The 16393-nt window shown below is 47.8% G+C and overlaps 1 protein-coding gene across 1 annotated transcript in view; it reads left to right on the forward strand.

Annotated features, from left to right (window-relative positions):
* The window catches only part of MGAT5 (alpha-1,6-mannosylglycoprotein 6-beta-N-acetylglucosaminyltransferase), a 328495-nt gene that overhangs the window by 266766 nt on the left and 45336 nt on the right, over window positions 1–16393 (forward strand). The window lies entirely within an intron of this gene.

Genomic DNA, 16393 nt, shown 5'->3' on the forward strand with positions numbered 1-16393 from the left:
TGATCTCTGCGGGCCTCCATTTGTCCATCTGTAGGGAGGAAACAGCAGTCAGTCGCTCCCTCCCAAGGTGGTCATGAGGATTAACTGAAATGCTGTGTAGAAAGTTCCAGTACAGAACTGCGTGCGAGCTGAGCACACAGGGGCATCACACCCACCGGTATGGCAGGTGCCTGTTGAGCCGGGAGTCCTGTTTAGCTGCGAGTAAATCACCTGGCAAGCTCTAGCCTCCTGCCACCATGTGCACAAGGGAAGGGGAGACCTCACACCCATCCTTGTGACTAGTCCTGAACAACACAGAAGAGTTCTCTGCGGAAGGAGAATATAAGGGAGCAGGAAGACTGGGTGGGGGGGGGGGGAAGCAGCCCCCTCGTAGCTGTGGAGGGTGGGGTATTCAGTTATATACCCAAGAGCTCCAGAGCCAGAAGGAAACTGGGTCTGTGAATGGAAAACCAAGAGTGGAAGGCCCCATCAGAAGATGGACAGTGAGGCGACTGTCAGAGAACCGGGATGCTTTCTATGCAGAGTTCTGTAATCATGGCAATCCTGTGGGTGAGAAGGTAGGAGACAACAAAATTGGATTTTAGAAGGCTGCACCAAAAAATTAACAAAGGTTAGGTAAAGAACTGACGTAAGATTAGAGCTGTCTAAAGCTCAGAAGCTGCCACCTCTCGCCGCATGAGTCAAGGACCACAAAAAAGAGTTCTCCTCACTCTTGAGAATTTGAAGAAGGCTTTTCTCAGAATAAATTATAGCGACTCTTCTTTTCTTTAAATGGAAAACGTATCCATTTATCATGGGAAACTTCCAGTATCATGAGCTTCCGTAGACCCATCAGCCAGTTTCTCCAGTTACCAGCTCCAGCTGCAGCTCCAGCTGCTCATCTGTATCCCCCGACCTCAGATGACTTTGAGGCAAATCCAAGGCATCATTTCATCCCCCAGGATTTCAGCATGTACCTCGAAAATAGAGGGACTCTTAAAGAGATAGAACCACAATACCATTATCACACCTAAAAATCATGAATAGGAAGGTCTTTATCTTGGACGCACAGCCTGTGTTCAGATTTCAGAGATGGGCTCGTAATTCCTTTTCCTTGTCTTCAGCCAGCCACACACTGTGATTGGGTCTGTTCCTGAACTCTTTTCATGGGAGTCTGTTTGTTAAAGAAACCCGTGTATTTGAAGAGTTTCCCACAGTCTGCATTTTACTCCTTGTGCGCCTGTGGTGGGGTTTACTGTCCACCTCTCCCCTCTCTTTTTTTTTTTAATCGGCAGCTAAGATATTACAGCTTGATCACACAGAGGTTTAATTTCTGCGCAAGGCTACTTCATAGGTGCGGCTGGGTCCTACCATCAAGAGGCACAGAAGTCTGTTTATCTTACTTCCCTTGATGTTCTCAGTCATCGGGGCCTCTTAGCCCACTCCATTAGTTCATTAGCACTTGCAAATGGTGATCATCTCATTAAGTGTCTTTATGAACTCACTTAATTTAAATATATTTGATGTTTCTCAGTCTGCCGAAGTTACTCTTACTGATGTTTTATTGACTTAAATTTAGCCTATTTAAATTTCATAAATGCTAAGTTTGGGGACATCTGAAAAGTCACCTAAGGGAAGAGACGCCGCTAACATCTGCACCAAGCTAGCGCCCTCTGCCTTTTCCAGAGCTGCTCCTTTTTTAAAGGAAGGCTTTCTCCCTTTAATTTTTTTTTAAGTAGAGTAAAGCCTGGCCTCTGTGCTACAGCTTCATATGCTTTACCAGCTGAACCAGGAGACCCACCAGCTAGATGGGTCCCTCCTGATTAATTTTTTCTCCTGGAGACCCTGAGGCCTGCAGTCACGCACATATGGTATCTAATGGCTTGCTGGGTAACTGAGTTAATGGTGTGTGAAGGTGACCTGAATAAATTTGAAATCCGAACTAATGTGGAATATGACAAGCTGCTCCTGTAATGAATTTGGAGTGCTTGTGTTTTTGCCCAAGTGGGTGTTAGGGGACTGTTGGAGAGAAAATACGAAGGCCTGAGCTCAGAAATTCTGCCAAGGACACAGGACACCAGATACCTCCTCTTGAGAACCTTTTTAATGAAGATGTTCACTGTCCCCTTCCCACCTCTTGCTGGAATTTTAAAGATAAGCGTCACTCCCCTTTTAGAATTACTCTTTCTCCCTGAGAACAGCGAGTGACCAAGACAGGGTTGGCCTTGGTGTGGTTTCATCAGCTTTTCCCAACCCTTCCTTCTAGGAAAGATAGATACCAGCAGAATTTGACTTGCTCGCTCCATTTCGCTACAGACAGGTGGATATTTGCAAGCTTCTGCTGGGGGCTGGACTGCCACTTGGTCCTCAGTTTGCTTTTGATTGTTAGAGCCATGACAGTGGGGGAAAAAAAAAAAACCAGAGTAGGACCTCTCAATCCATAGCTATTAATTTATTTAAAACGTGCAGTACCGTAATGTTATGTACATTATAAAAACATGGAAAACTAAGCGAACATTTTCATAGTTATTTCTTACATCGCAGTGAATGTTCCTGTGCACCTGCATGTCGTGCAGTCCCCTTCGTTAGTTAGATGAGGGACTGTATGAGGTTCTGGCAAAGGCCTGGTGCCCAGACACCAAAAGCAAAATTCAGTTTCAACTAATTTTGATCATCGGAAAATATGGAAAGAAATTAATTATTTTCAACATGTCAGTTGCTGTTGTTTTCAGAAACGGAATTTTGTTTTGAATCCCGTGGCAGGTCCACATAACCCTCTCAGAGGGAGGACTTCTCCAAGGAGCTCGCTCTGACTCTGTTTCCGCTAGGATCTGTGTAGAGTTGTCCAGACTGCCACCAACAACAAATTTAAGTCCCAGGATGTGTGTTTTAGTCTCTGAGAATTAAGTCCCCCACCCCTGAACTTTAAGACACTGATTTTTGCTAAAAGAATCCCTACAGAGTTCCTTTTAAACATGATATTCTTTGAGCCCAGATCTGCACTACAGTGGCCCCCTTCTTACCCCCTGCACGGTTTGTTTTACTGAGTAAACATCACTTCTTCAGTATCGTTCTGCCTGCTCTCAACCTGTTGCTTCTCCCTGTCTGGTTTCAGACCCTAGATGTCTTTGCTCTTGGACTCCTGACTGTGTCATTTAGCAGATGTTGATTGAGCAGCTTCTAGACTAACGATCGGAGATATAATGAATAGGTCCCCCCAGGGGCTTGGAATCAAGGAGAGTAAGAGACACACTCAGCTCAAGCAGTGTTTAACAGGGTGGGAGACCCTACAAAGGAGGAAATTAGGGGTCCATTGGCAGGTGGGGGGTGGCAGGTGGTGCTGTTAGTGATCTGCTTGAGGAAAGTATCAAGAATTGCCCCTCTGAGTACTTCCAAAGGGACTAAGGACTGCCTAGGATGGTCAATGGCAGGCTGCATTTCTAAGCAGGAGGGAGTCTCTTAAAGACTGGAAGCAAGTTAGTGAGCTGTGAACAAAGGATAGAGAAGAAAGGCTTGACTCGTACAGAACACAACATTTAGAAATCCTGAGAAGATCCTAACTATGGCACAGCTCTTTGTAGTTCCAGAACCACTTGTCCACATCATCTCATGTGCTCTTTGGGTCCTCTCTGGAAGGAAGACTGGTTATCACCTGAAGAATCTGGGTGCAGGGACATCTGGGTGGCTCACTAGGTTAAGCGTCTGCCTTCAGCTCAGGTCATGATCTCAGGGTCCTGGGATCGAGTCCCGCATCGGGCTCCCTGCTCAGCAGGGAGTCTGCTTCTCCCTCTGCCCCTCCCCCATCTTGTGTGTGTGCACTCTCTCTCTTTCTCTCTCTCTGATAAATAAATAAAATCTTAAAAAAAAAAAAAGAATCTGGGTGCAGGTGGGTGAAACCACTTGGCCAGGGACACATAGAGCCCAGGCTGAGCCCCATATCTGACTTTAGCCCCTTTTCCTGTACCTCCCTAGGAAAAGTGACGGTGAGCATTGGGTTGGGGACAGACCTTCAGAACTCAGTGCCTGAGAAATGTGAGGGGGTGGAGGACAGGTATTGATAGAGTGGGAGCAAAGAGTGTATGGAAAGTGTGAAAGAGGTTTTCCAAAATGGTAGTTGATTATGAGACCTCGACTTTATTTCCCCAGTGTATTTTAGTTGTTTCTGTTTTCAAGCCCCTGCTTCTAAATTAGATACTTTAGCTGCTTTTCCTTCTAAAAATATTTATTTGCAGCATTTTAGATTCAAATGTGTATGAATTAGGCCAATCACTTTTATTTTGCTATCTTTGTGTTTTAGAAAAGTCAGGAATGAAGGGAAGAAATTCCAAGAGGCATGATTTATTTCAGAAAGAGGGGGAAAGGGAGGGTACTTTTCACGTCCCTCTTAAAAATGAATCTTTCACGTAAAGGCCAGGGGTTAGCTGTCCTTTGAAGGGAACCTTCACCGCTGTGCCAAAATCAGAATCTCAGTCTGTCCACTGTGGTTTCCTTAACATGTATAAGGAGATGATGCCTGGAATTTAGAACGGTGTTCTTAGTTTGATTGGATCAGGGGAAGGAAGGAGCCCAAGAGAGACTTGCATTTTAAATGGCCTGGTTTATCACATGTCAGGTCCCAGCCTTTACAACAAAGATGTGTTGACACTTGCTATTCTGAGGAGAGAGATTATGCACGTTATTACAAAGTGACACATCCATCATGATGAAGTCGTGGATATTAATGGGTATGGCACTGGGCCAAATGCCTTGGAGAGGAAATGTACCACGCGCGGGCCTTAGGCACTAGAGCCTGACCCGGACGAGGAGCAGCAGAAGCAAGCCCCTGCCGGCCCACTCAGAGGGGGGATCCCCTCGGTCAGGCCCAGCATCGAGGACAGAGGACCCCTTGGGGAGTGAGGGGTCTGCCCTATACCACATGGAGGTCTGTGCCCTGTCTCTGACATGACAGGGTGCTGGGTGGCGCTCTTTGAGAGGCACGGTGGGGAGTGGGTGTGTGTGTGTGTGTGTGTGTGTGTGTGTGTGTGTGTGTATCAGACAGTGTGGGAATTGTGACCTCTTCACATAACAATAAAAAAAATTTATTTCTGTGCATGCTCCTATAATAGGGCAGGTATGATATTCCCTTATTTTAAAGATAGAAAACCTGAAGCTCCCACAAGTAGTCACAGAGCTAGAATAAAACCCCAGATTGCTTCATTCTCTGCCCCACACTGCTTACTAAAATTTACACAAATGTGGATGGATGCCCAGAAAGCCACATTCCTTCAGGTTAATGCGGAGGTAGCCAGAGAGGTGGGGGCCTAGCCTGCCAGACCCGTTCTCTCCTCTCTTACTCTAAATAATGAAGCGAGACTGGTGACAGGTGACCCAACTCTGCCATCCATCCTGGGAGACAGTGTTTACCCTGAATGCCTCCTGCTGGTAAGAGCCACCAACCATAAGGATCTCAGTCTCTGTGAAGCAGTGTGGTTTACCCTGCACATAACCATCCCAACAATGAGCGCTTCCTGGAACATGAAATTATCTGTTACTTGGAGATGTCACCCGTGCAGACTTTGCAGCCGGGGTCTGGGATGGCAACAGAGGGCACGTCTGTGACCTGTATGAATCTGTTTAGTTGTCCTGATGTCCCCAAAGAGGTGCTTGTTTTTTTAATTCATTAGGGCTCCAAAGAGAAGAACACCTCCAAATACTACCATAGCATCAAATCATTAGTTCTCTTAGAGCAAATTAAGTGCTAAATGAAACCTTTTCTAGTCCCAGGCTGTGTGTTACCGTGTTTCTTCACAACATGGTATCTTGGTTTTGGATTTTTTTTTTTTTTTTTGTAATTCAGAATCAAACTAATAGAACCAGTCCTCCCCCCCCCCCCCACCTCTGCTTTTGCAGAGTCCAGGGAGAAACACATGCATCTTTGTGCAGTGTAAATTGCTGTCCTTTGTGTGGGGTTCAGCAAACTCAAGCTTTCCTTCTTATTTGGAGCTGGGAGAGGCTAGCAGGAGGGTGAGGCCTGGGGGGGTACCCTCTCTCTAGAATGCAAGCGAAAGGTGTGCATTGTCCTGTGTAAGTGGGCTCAGAATCCGTTTTCTCTTCCTGGTTGCCTCCCTAAAACATGGCCTTCTCCAATTATCTCACTTCCCAAACCTCAACATTAGTTACTACATGGGAAATGTGCCCCTTCAGGGCTGCCTACTGTGATTTTGGATATAGGTATTATTTTGTTTTTCCTGTTTGTAAGGTAATTACTTGTGGAAAAGTTAGAAATTGCAGGAAAGCAATTACTTTTCATCCTAGCACGCAGCGATAACCAGGTTGGATATGTGTTCTGCCTGTCACTTTTTTGTTTTGTATATCTTGCTTCACATGAAAGCAAGTTTGCAATTAATAGAAAGCATTCCTCGATAAACTGTAAGTAAAGATAGGTGGACGAATATGGCTACACTGTCCATTACCGTGAACATAGGACAAGTTGATTTTGATGGAATCTGTGACAGATCTACAGAAGCTAACACATGAAAACAGAAAATGTGATGTGGCCCATTACTGAAAGAAACCAAAATGGAGATTTTTCCCCCCTATTTGTAGAAGAATACATTAAAGTTGTTAAGAAGGATTAATCTCTTACTTTTTTTGTTTTCACAAGGTCATCCTTTTTAATTCTTTCCTGACATATGCAAAGCTCAGAAAGGAAGATGTCCATTGTTCACTTTTCCAGTCATTATTCATTTCATTTCATAGTTACTCCTGAAGATAATCTTGGACCTAAAAGTGGGGGTGTTAACAAATGATCGCCTTCGGGTGTCAAAAGCTCCAGGTACTCCATGCGTTTTCAGTTGGCGGCCAGCCTCGGTCTGATTCTTTGGGGAAGTGGAGGTGGAGAGTGACTTGTTCCAGAGTCGTGACACTGCCCCCCTACACTTCTCCCCACCCAGGGTCATTGCTTTCGGCAGCGGAGGGCAGTTTTCTAATGAGCTTAACACCGAGCTCTCAACACCCAGGGACGGGTGAGCTGGGAGGAGAGGGGACCTGGGTGGCCATCAGAGCCCCTGTGCCTCATCTCCTTTGCAGATTACTGGCCCTGTAACCCCTGGGAAATGCTTTAAGTCGTAAATTTATTATTCTTTTAAAGATTTTATTCATTTGAGACAGAGCATGAGTGGGGGGAAAGGCAGAGGGAGAGGGTGAAGGGGGCTCCCCACTGAGCAGGGAGCCTGAAGTAGGGCTCCATCCCAAGACCCTGGGATCATGACCTGAGCCAAAGGCAGATGCTCAACTGACTGAGCCACCCAGGCGTCCCTAAGTAGTAAATGTAAGTCATGGACTCTAGGGCTCAAAGGACCTTCCAATCAATAAGCCCCTCATGTTACAACTGAAGAACTTGAAGTTGCAAAAGATAAAGCAGGTTGTCCAGGCTGATCTGGGTGGTTCTGGGTAGACTAAAGCTTGTACCCCAGTGTCCTGCCTCCCAAACACTTCACTCTGAATAGCCTTGCACATGCTCGCCCAAGAAAAAGATTTTCTTCAGAGAGTGTGAGAAGTTCACCAGGGAGAAGGTTATTCCAGGTCAGACCCGGGGAGTGAACTTCATGCACGGTGCTGGCTGAGCAGTGTGAAGTTTGACAGCTGCCGCGGGGCGAAAGTGTGGTTTATGAGGAAGCCTTCCATCCCCGGACTTCTGCAAAGTGAGACAACTTTAAGTGAGAGTGGTTTACCACCTTTTCCTTTTGACTCCCTCCACCCACCTCTTCCATCTCTCTGCACTTTTACTACTCAGAGCATCTTGCCCTTTTCTGTCCTGCTAGCTGACAGAGGGAATGACCTGAGTCCCCTGGCCATGATCTTGCCACCAGCGTGGTTGATGGAATGACAGAATGTGGCCCTTCCTCACCTCTTAGTGAAATGAGGCTCACCACCACACACTTATTTGAAGCATTAGGTTCCAGACTAAAGTCACCCATACCAAATTCAGACCTCTGTTATATGCATACCCCACCTGGACTTTTAATTGCTTGGTATTTTTAATGGGCTCATTTTAAGAATAATTATTTTAGGGGCACCTGGGTGGCTCAGTTGGTTAAGTGTCTGCCTTCGGCTCAGGTCATGATCCCAGAGTCCTGGGATCGAGCCCTGTGTCGGGCTCCCTGCTCCGTGGAAAGCCTGCTTCTCCCTCTCCCACTCCCCCTGCTTGTGTTCCCTCTCTTGCTGTCTCTCTCTCTGTCCAAAATTAAGTAAAAATCTTTTAAAAAAATTATTATTTTAGCTTTATCATAAGTGATGAATGAGCATGAAATCGCATGGGTGTGTTACTTAGTTTTTCTAAGCCGTATATAAATAGACTTACAACTATTAAAATTAAAAACTTTTACCCGTGTTCCACCTAAAATCACCTTGTATCTGTAAACATTACATTGAAAGAGAGAGATTCTGTTGAATTCAAGCAAGAAACAACTTTTTTCTCCCTTGAACTGTACAGTTAGTCTTTTCTGCCCCTTGGATACAATTTTGGGCAGGTCCTATAAAACTTGCAAAAAAAAAAAAAAAAAAACCCTCTGTTACTTTCAGTTCCAAGAACAGTCCAAGTGCAGTAATTAAAATACCCATTCTAGTTTAATAGTGGAAACTCTGAACATCATCTCAAGTTAAGCTCCTTTCCTTCCTCTCCTAAGTGCTGTTTTGCCTGAGAAGCCTAAAATGAAGGTGTGGCTCCCTCTCAGGGCTGGTTTCCAGCAGCCCACCCTCCCTGTGGCCCCTTGGACAGAGCCCTTCCTCGAAGGATCCAGTGGGGCACCTTTCTGTGTGGTCCACACCTGCACCAAGGGAAATAGTCATCTGTTCCTTTGAGAAATCCTGGGAGTTCTGGTCCGTTCCTATTCCTGACATCTTCAAGGCATCCTTCCAGCCCCAGGCTCCAACCATGAGGCATTTCAAAGCTTGGATCTGGTGCTAATCTGTGTGCCCCAGGAGTTCCCAGGGATGCACGTGAAGCTCTCCCAGTGGTCCTCTAGAGCTTTGCCCAGCTGGTTAGGTAGAGGAGGGAAGCGAGCCAACAGCTCCCCAGGGATGACCTCCCTCCTCCCCTCTCAGAGTGTGGGGTGGAGGGCGGACTGCTCACTTTGAGTCATGTGGTACCTGTCGCTTGGTGGCTGGCCGTTGGGGCCTCAGTTTAATTGGCAGGAGAAGCCCCGTGTTCACACCTGTCACACTGCCCACCAGAGTGAATGTGATTCCGAACCCTTCCCTGGAGACACAGAGGACAGTCCTGCCAAGTGACCCCTTCTCCTCTGTGTTTAGACCGCATCCAATTGTTGGGCGCTGGCCTAAGCCCATTGGGATCCCGTGTCTTCCACTCTGTCAGGAGTGGGTGAGACTCACAGGTCACCTCCATTCAGTCCATAATTCACCCAACCCATGCGGGCTCTCTAAAAAATGCAACCTCAGTTCTGCCAAGGCAGCCTCTTGGTTTTCTGTTCTTCCGTTGTGACACCTGGTGTGGTAACAGTGGCCCATTTTCCACCTGCTACCTGTTAGCACAGGAGCATAGCTGGTGGGCTTTGTTGCTCTTGGCCCGCAGCAGTCAGAGCAGAGTAAGGGGCACCATTATCCGTAAGTGACTGCATTTGCACTGGGGGGCGAGGGGGTTGTGAGAGAAGCCAGCTTTACCATTTGAAGACCTCCTGCCCTTCTCAAAGTAGAAAGGAGAGTTCATTGTTTTCACAAACTGGATGGCAGGTCCCCAGGGTCTTTTGAGAGGCATTTGTTAAATTACAGAAGGCCCCAGTGCTAAGGCAGAGAAATCCCTGAAACTTGAAAGTGCTGGGAAAATGGGGAAGCATGCTAGCTAACCAGCTAGGGTTCAGATAGAAAGATCTGGGGGTGGGGTGGGCTTGGGTTCAGGTTGGGCAGTGAGGTGAAGGCTCTAGCCATCTTGAGACTCATTTCTAGCTTGTCCCATTTTATGGTCTGGGGGGTAGTGTGAGTACCATATGTTTTTTAATGAAGGTATATATTTAAGTAGCTTTTATATACATTTTATTCCCAATTCGAGCTCAGCACATATTAGAAAATGTCTAATATAATTGGGAAGTGATATTCAATATTTATAGATCCACCAGCAGTAACAGGGCTGATTGCTCTTTCCACATTAGGCATTCAGCCTAAAAAATCTTCGGAATTTCTTAGAAATCTCAAGAAATCTGAGCCACCTAACTGGACAGTAGAGAATAAGTTAAGTACTTTTGAATATTCTTCCCTTTCACTCATTCCACATCCTTTTCTTTTCGCCCTCTGCCCAAAACTCAGCAGTAGGTAGGTTCTAGAACCACTCATAACAGACTCAAGTGTGGCTTATGTACAACTAACCCATTGCGCTAGATGAGTTGTAATTTATAGCAGCTGAGGTCCAGTCAAGAATAAGTGTGGAGCCCAGGACAGCAAAAGGAAGCAGATTCCCTTCTTTTGTTGGCCATGGGTCCATAGGGGGGGCCACAGGCCAGGCTGGAGACAAGAGCACAAGGTTCCCGTTATTCCCACTGTAATGATTGAACATCCGCCTTTCTCCTTCAAAGGTCAGGATTTAGGGAGGAAGGGTCAAGGGTGGCAGGCTTAGAGCATCTTAGCTTCCCAGAGTCTTCCAGAAGCCTAGGAGGCCTGAGTGAGACACAGCAAGGACCCCCCCCCCACACACACACACACACCTTAACCTTGGGTGGTTACTTGCAATAAATGAGCCAAGGACCTTAAGGTCTGATTATTCTGTAATGTAAATTCTTTCTGCTTCACTGCTGAAATTCAGAGATTTGCATTTTAGAACTTCTAATCTTGGAATAAAAGAATTTTTCATCCTGGTTGAATTTTAGACTTCAGGCACAGGCTAATGAGGTAGGGTTTTTTTGTTTTGTTTTGTTTTGTTTTAAATGTCTCCCTCCCTCCTGTCCTTCTACCTCACAACTCCTAAGAGAACTAGATTATAAGGAAGATGACTCAACTATGAAAGACATCTTGTAAGGTCTGCAACTCTCAGTTTTCTTTTCATTAAAATACACCCTGAGGTAAAGTCACGGACCTTAAGCTCATTTGCTGGGAGAATGTTTTGTTGGGGAAGGACCTGGTTCCTGAGGCAGGGTGGGAAGCTGGGCAGGACTGGGTAGGAGAGCCGAGCGGGAGGAAGCCTGAGATCCGGCTTCTCCGCGAGCCCATAAATGTGCTGTGCGCCCTGCGCCCTCCCTGTTTGCTCACCCAGCCCCTAACGTCTCCTGAGCTCCTTCTCTGCGCCAGGCCCCCCCAGGCCTGGAAGCCCCAGCATCCTGCCCTTCAGAAGTCCCCAGCCCCGCAGGGTGGGCAGGCCAGGCCAGGGCAGCCCAAGGAAGCCAAACAGGAAGTGACTGTGCAGAGATAAACTGAGGCATACTGAAAAGCTTAAGAGTTTATTTGAACAAAATCAGTTTGCAGGAGGCAGTGCCAAACCGGAAGTAGTTAGGAGCACTCCCCTGACAGGAGGGGATGGGGGCACAAAGACGTAGAGGAGGTGTGGAAGCGAAGAAGGGAGATTATCGCCTTGGCTGCGCCTTACCGCCTAGTGGGCTGTTGGTGACTGGTCGTCTCTCCAGCGTTTTGATTGTATAACTTCGAGGCATTTGCCAGCTTCGCTTTATGGAGGCCACCACAGCCTCAGAACCATCGCCGTCTAATGGCCTCCTTGTTTAACTAATTGAGCGATAAGGACTGCACCGAGGAGGTGGCACCTCACTTCACCAGGGTGAGCCCAGGGATTGCCAGCTTGCAGAGAAGGAAGGGGGAGGAGTCCAGGAGAGAAAAGGAGGGGGAGAGGAAGGGTGATTCAGGCCAAGGCAGAAGCAGGGGGGATGTAGGTAGACCTGACACAAAGGAGGAGGGAGGACGGTAGGAGATGAAGCTGGAAAGCCTGTAGAAGCCCGTTTTGTGGAGGGCCTTGTGTGCATAGCTAACGAGGTGGTCTCTCACCGCCACGAGGAGCCTTTGAAGACTTTGTATGGGGGACCAAAATCTTCAGTTCTGGACACCAGCCCTGAGGATGGTGGATTGAAGGTGTGAGGGCCTAAAAACAGGGTCTCAGCCCAGGGCCTCTTCTAGAAAGCAAGGCCTGAGGTAGGTTTAGGTATTGCTCGTTACTGGGGAAGGAGGTGCAAGCCCAGGGCTGCAAGGGCACAGGAAGAGGGGAGTGAGGCCAGGAGAAGTACAAGGTGATGTGCTGGCGCGGACGATTGGCCTGGCCACACAGCACTCGGCACTCCTGGAAGCTTTGCAAGGAGGAACTCGGCTTTGGTGGAGTCTGCGGGAGAAAGAGGGCAGTTCTATTCTCCCCGGCCCCCCCTGTGTCCTGCTTCTCAGGGGCCCTGGTCCACCTCTCCGGGAACTAGCGCCCCTGTACTTCTGGGATGCTTTTCAGGGTTGCGGCCCCCCGATGCCCCCCACCTCCCAGTGTAGCTTCCTCCCGGTCTGATGGTGCAGGGCAGCCTGGGTGGCGTGAGCATCCACAAGGCAGCGAGAGGAGTCTGAGAAGGCTCGGGAGGATGAGTCACCATTCGGACAAGGCATCAGCTCAGAGACTGTCAGCAGTTCACACAGGTGGATGCAGCGAATGGAGGAGGCTGGGGTAGAGAAAGGTTCACAAGATCTTGGTTCAGCAGAATGGACCAGTCCAACCCAAGCTTTCAAGGAATTACGTCTCAGTAGAAGTTAGTAAAGCGTTTCTGGGGTGGTTTTGGAGCAAGGCATCCTTGTGTTTCTTAAAGCATATGATTCATCACCATATATTAATAAAACCATGCATTAAACCAATTTCTGTATTTGTAGGGGAGGAAGTGGAGGCTACTACATTAAAAATGATTAAAAATCCATGATGGTTGGGGCACCTGGGTGGCACAGTCGGTTAAGCGTCTGCCTTCGGCTCAGGTCATGATCCCAGGGCTCTGGGATCGAGTCCTGTGTTGGGCTCCCTGCTTGGTGGGGAGCCTGCTTCTCCCTCGCCCTCTGCCCCAATTCTTGCTTGCTCTCTCTAGTGCTCTCTCTCTCTCTCAAATAAATAAAATCTTTTAAAAAAATCCGTAATGGTCAAAATAAAAATCCACTCACAGTGTACTTGTCAGGACTCTTACTGCTGAAATGGTAACAACACCAGTTTCCTAGCTCCGGCCACAGCAGGGACTGCCTGACTCTGGGTACCTGGGAAGGGGCTGGGATGCACCTGAGACCTGACTAGAACCGTGGTTCGTGACCCTACCAGAACACGTGCTGTCTCGCATTTGGCCTTCTTTAAGCAAGGACTTCGTTTTTCTCTGTCTGGAGCTTGACCTGCGTGTGACGGGACCCACGCTGGATGTGGCAGCACAGCTTTGGACTCTGGGGAGGGATTGGCTCTTCCACACCCGTCATTTCTTCCTAGGGAAGATGCCCACGGGCTCAGCACTCACCAGGTGCTTTCCCTGGACCAACAAACTCTGGGCAGAGCTATAGAATTCTTTCTTTTAAACTGACAAGTCACAGGCGCCAAGTGGATGAGGGGAGTAGGGTTCCCGGAGAAAGGATGTATGTTGTCTGCAGTGGGGAGCAGGGATATTGCGGGCAAGAAGATCCCTGTGCAACCAAAAGCTCAGAATACTGACATTTGCCAAAGAACATTCCTCTACTCCTAATTCACCGGCTGGGAAAGGAAAGGGCTGGTGGTTCTCCACTTGTGCTTTCTGCCTCTCCCGCTGCTGTAGAAGCGCACTGGTATTGCTTTAGATTGAATTGTTTTCCTAAAGCTCTCTATTCAAGCTCCAGAGAGCTTATGACCAATTCTGAAAATGCACCTGCCTCCAGCGACAATCGTCAGCATCCACAGACACACGGAAAACATTCCTCCTTTGCTCCAGCATGTTCTCTCCTTTGCCTTTTCATCTCCCCTTCCCCCCACCTCCAAATGAGTTTAGGTAGATTTGAATTTTAATCAGTTTGATTGGTTGTTTTTAATATGAGTTTAAATTGAACTAGAGGCTGTTGAACAGCATTCTGGGGCTCCCAAGTTGCTCAGCTGGGACTGGAGGCATTTCTGTCTCTCAGCCCCCAGAAAGGGGTGGTGGCCCGCCTGGGTTTGATAGTCAGTGCAAGAGGCTTCTGACTGCATCTCATTAACTTGTAGGTGATAGGGTTTGAGGAGTAGATAATTTTCTTTGACCTTGGTCTCTTAGATCAGACAGAGAAGGCTAGAATTTCTAGGGAGTGATCTGAATCCAGTTCTTGGATCAACAAAATCCAAGACACTCGGTTCATGGTAGCACTTTTGCCCTGGGCCTGAATATCTAAAATAAAGGAAGGGAGGGAGATGCTGGAAAGCGTCCTCATCCCTGCACATCTCCCTCCCCACTTTTGTCCTACCCAAGGGTTGGGGAAGGCAGGCTGGGCCATGGTTACTTTAAGAAACATCAGCACCCTATTTCTTAAACCCAAAAGATAGCAATGTACGTCGAAGAGAGAAGAGGATCCCTTGAACCTCTCTTCGTGGCGGGAGCTGAGCCTTCCAGTGAGGTGCCAGTGGTGCCAGCTTTGAAGTTCTACAGACCGGTTTCTCTTTGTTCTTGATTGCATGTAGTTAAAATTTTCTATTTTAATTAATATATCAAACACCCACCACCCAACTACGTAGATGTTAATATTTTGCGACTTTTAACAGGGAAATTATATATTACAAATACCATTAAATCTCATTCACCTCCCCAAGCCCTCCCTGCCCCCCCCAGTAATCTGTATCCAGCAGGTGGAGTCTGTCATCCCCATGCATATTTTTTTTTTTTTTAAAGATTTTATTTATTTATTTGACAGAGAGAGACACAGCGAGAGAGGGAACACAAGCAGGGGGAGCGGGAGAGGGAGAAGCAGGCTCCCCGCAGAGCAGGGAGCCCGATGCGGGACTCCATCCCAGGACCCTGGGATCATGACCTGAGCTGAAGGCAGCCGCCCAACCAACTGAGCCACCCAGGCGCCCCCCCATGCATATTTTTGTACTCAACTGCAAATGTCCATGTGCATAGCATTGCTTTGCATGGTTCAAAAGTGATGTTGAGCCACACAGATTGTTCTGTGGTCAGTCCCAAAGCTGCTGCTCACTTGTCGAAATCTTGGACAAGGTGCATCACCTTTTTGAGCTACAGGAAGATGTGTTAAGATGCCGGTTGTATTAATCCTGGCACCGTCAAGGTGGGCTAGGATCAAGGCCTATTTGATAGTATGGAGGCAGAATCAAGAGGGCTTTTTGCCTACTTTGATGTGTGGAACGACAAGGGTGATTCTAGTGCAGGAACTTAATGAATCTGGTGCAGATTAATGTCAGTCACTGAGATGAGGAGCACACAGGGTGGCGCTGGTCTGGGAACGTAAGGTGATGGATTCCCTTTTTGACCTGTTGAGTTGGAAGTGCCTGCAGCCCAGCAAGGTAGACAGGTTCAGGAGGCAGCTGGACATTTGAACCTGAAATTCAGGCAATGGTCCTAAGGTGGAGTTGGCTCTTTGGATTCCTGTAGCATCCAGTGCACATTACCTTTGAGCGGGGAGGCAGCTCCGTGTGGGTGACTCCAGGGCACCTTTCTCTGGGATCCGTGGCGTGAGTCACCCTCACTCGATGTCTGCAGCACTTTGCACAGGTGGTAACAAGAGGCCTGGGCTGAATTACCTAGTTGTCAGGTCAGCTTCAAAGCTTAGAGTTACGTTGGAAACATTTGTTCTCCTCTAATAACCTGTTTGATTTTCTCGTTTGTGAAATTACATAAATCCTCTTTGAAGATAATTTCTCCTTTCAGACTTGACCAGGCCTTCGTGTTAATAAATTCGCAGACTTTATTATTAGCCCCTGCATATGCTGCTTTTTATTTGCCTGAGCTTCCCCCCACCCCACCTTGCTGCATTTCAAGGAGGCCCCACCTTTTCTGGGACTGATGGCGATACGTGTGTTGTGTCCTGTATATTGTTCACTCCCCGGACATTGGGTCTGGGAATTCTAATCTGAGGTCTGCCTGAAGTGAGTACCTCCAGGACAGGAACCGTGTGGGTCATTCACTGTTCTTTGTCCCTCACTGCAGACCTAATTCAAGGGCCTTTGGTCCATCTTCACCAGCTAGCAGCTGGCTTTTCATAGGGAAGCCTGTCTTTTTTGCTCAAAGGGGAGATGCCTGCCCAGTCCCTGAACAAAGCCCAACAAGATGTCCCAACAGGCCTCCTTTTAGATGATAGGAATCCACCCAGAGTAGCTCCAGCGAAAGTGTGGGGTGGAATGGGGGAAGGCAGCTGCTGTTATTATAGCTGGAAGGATCCAGAAAAATCTGGGAAATTGGGACTAGGGGACAGCTATGGATGGAGTGGGACCCAGAAGCAGCTCCGGGACCAGGTTTCCGCTCTTCCGTGT

Source organism: Neomonachus schauinslandi, chromosome 3 (genome assembly GCF_002201575.2).
Source record: "Neomonachus schauinslandi chromosome 3, ASM220157v2, whole genome shotgun sequence".
NCBI lineage: Eukaryota > Metazoa > Chordata > Mammalia > Carnivora > Phocidae > Neomonachus > Neomonachus schauinslandi.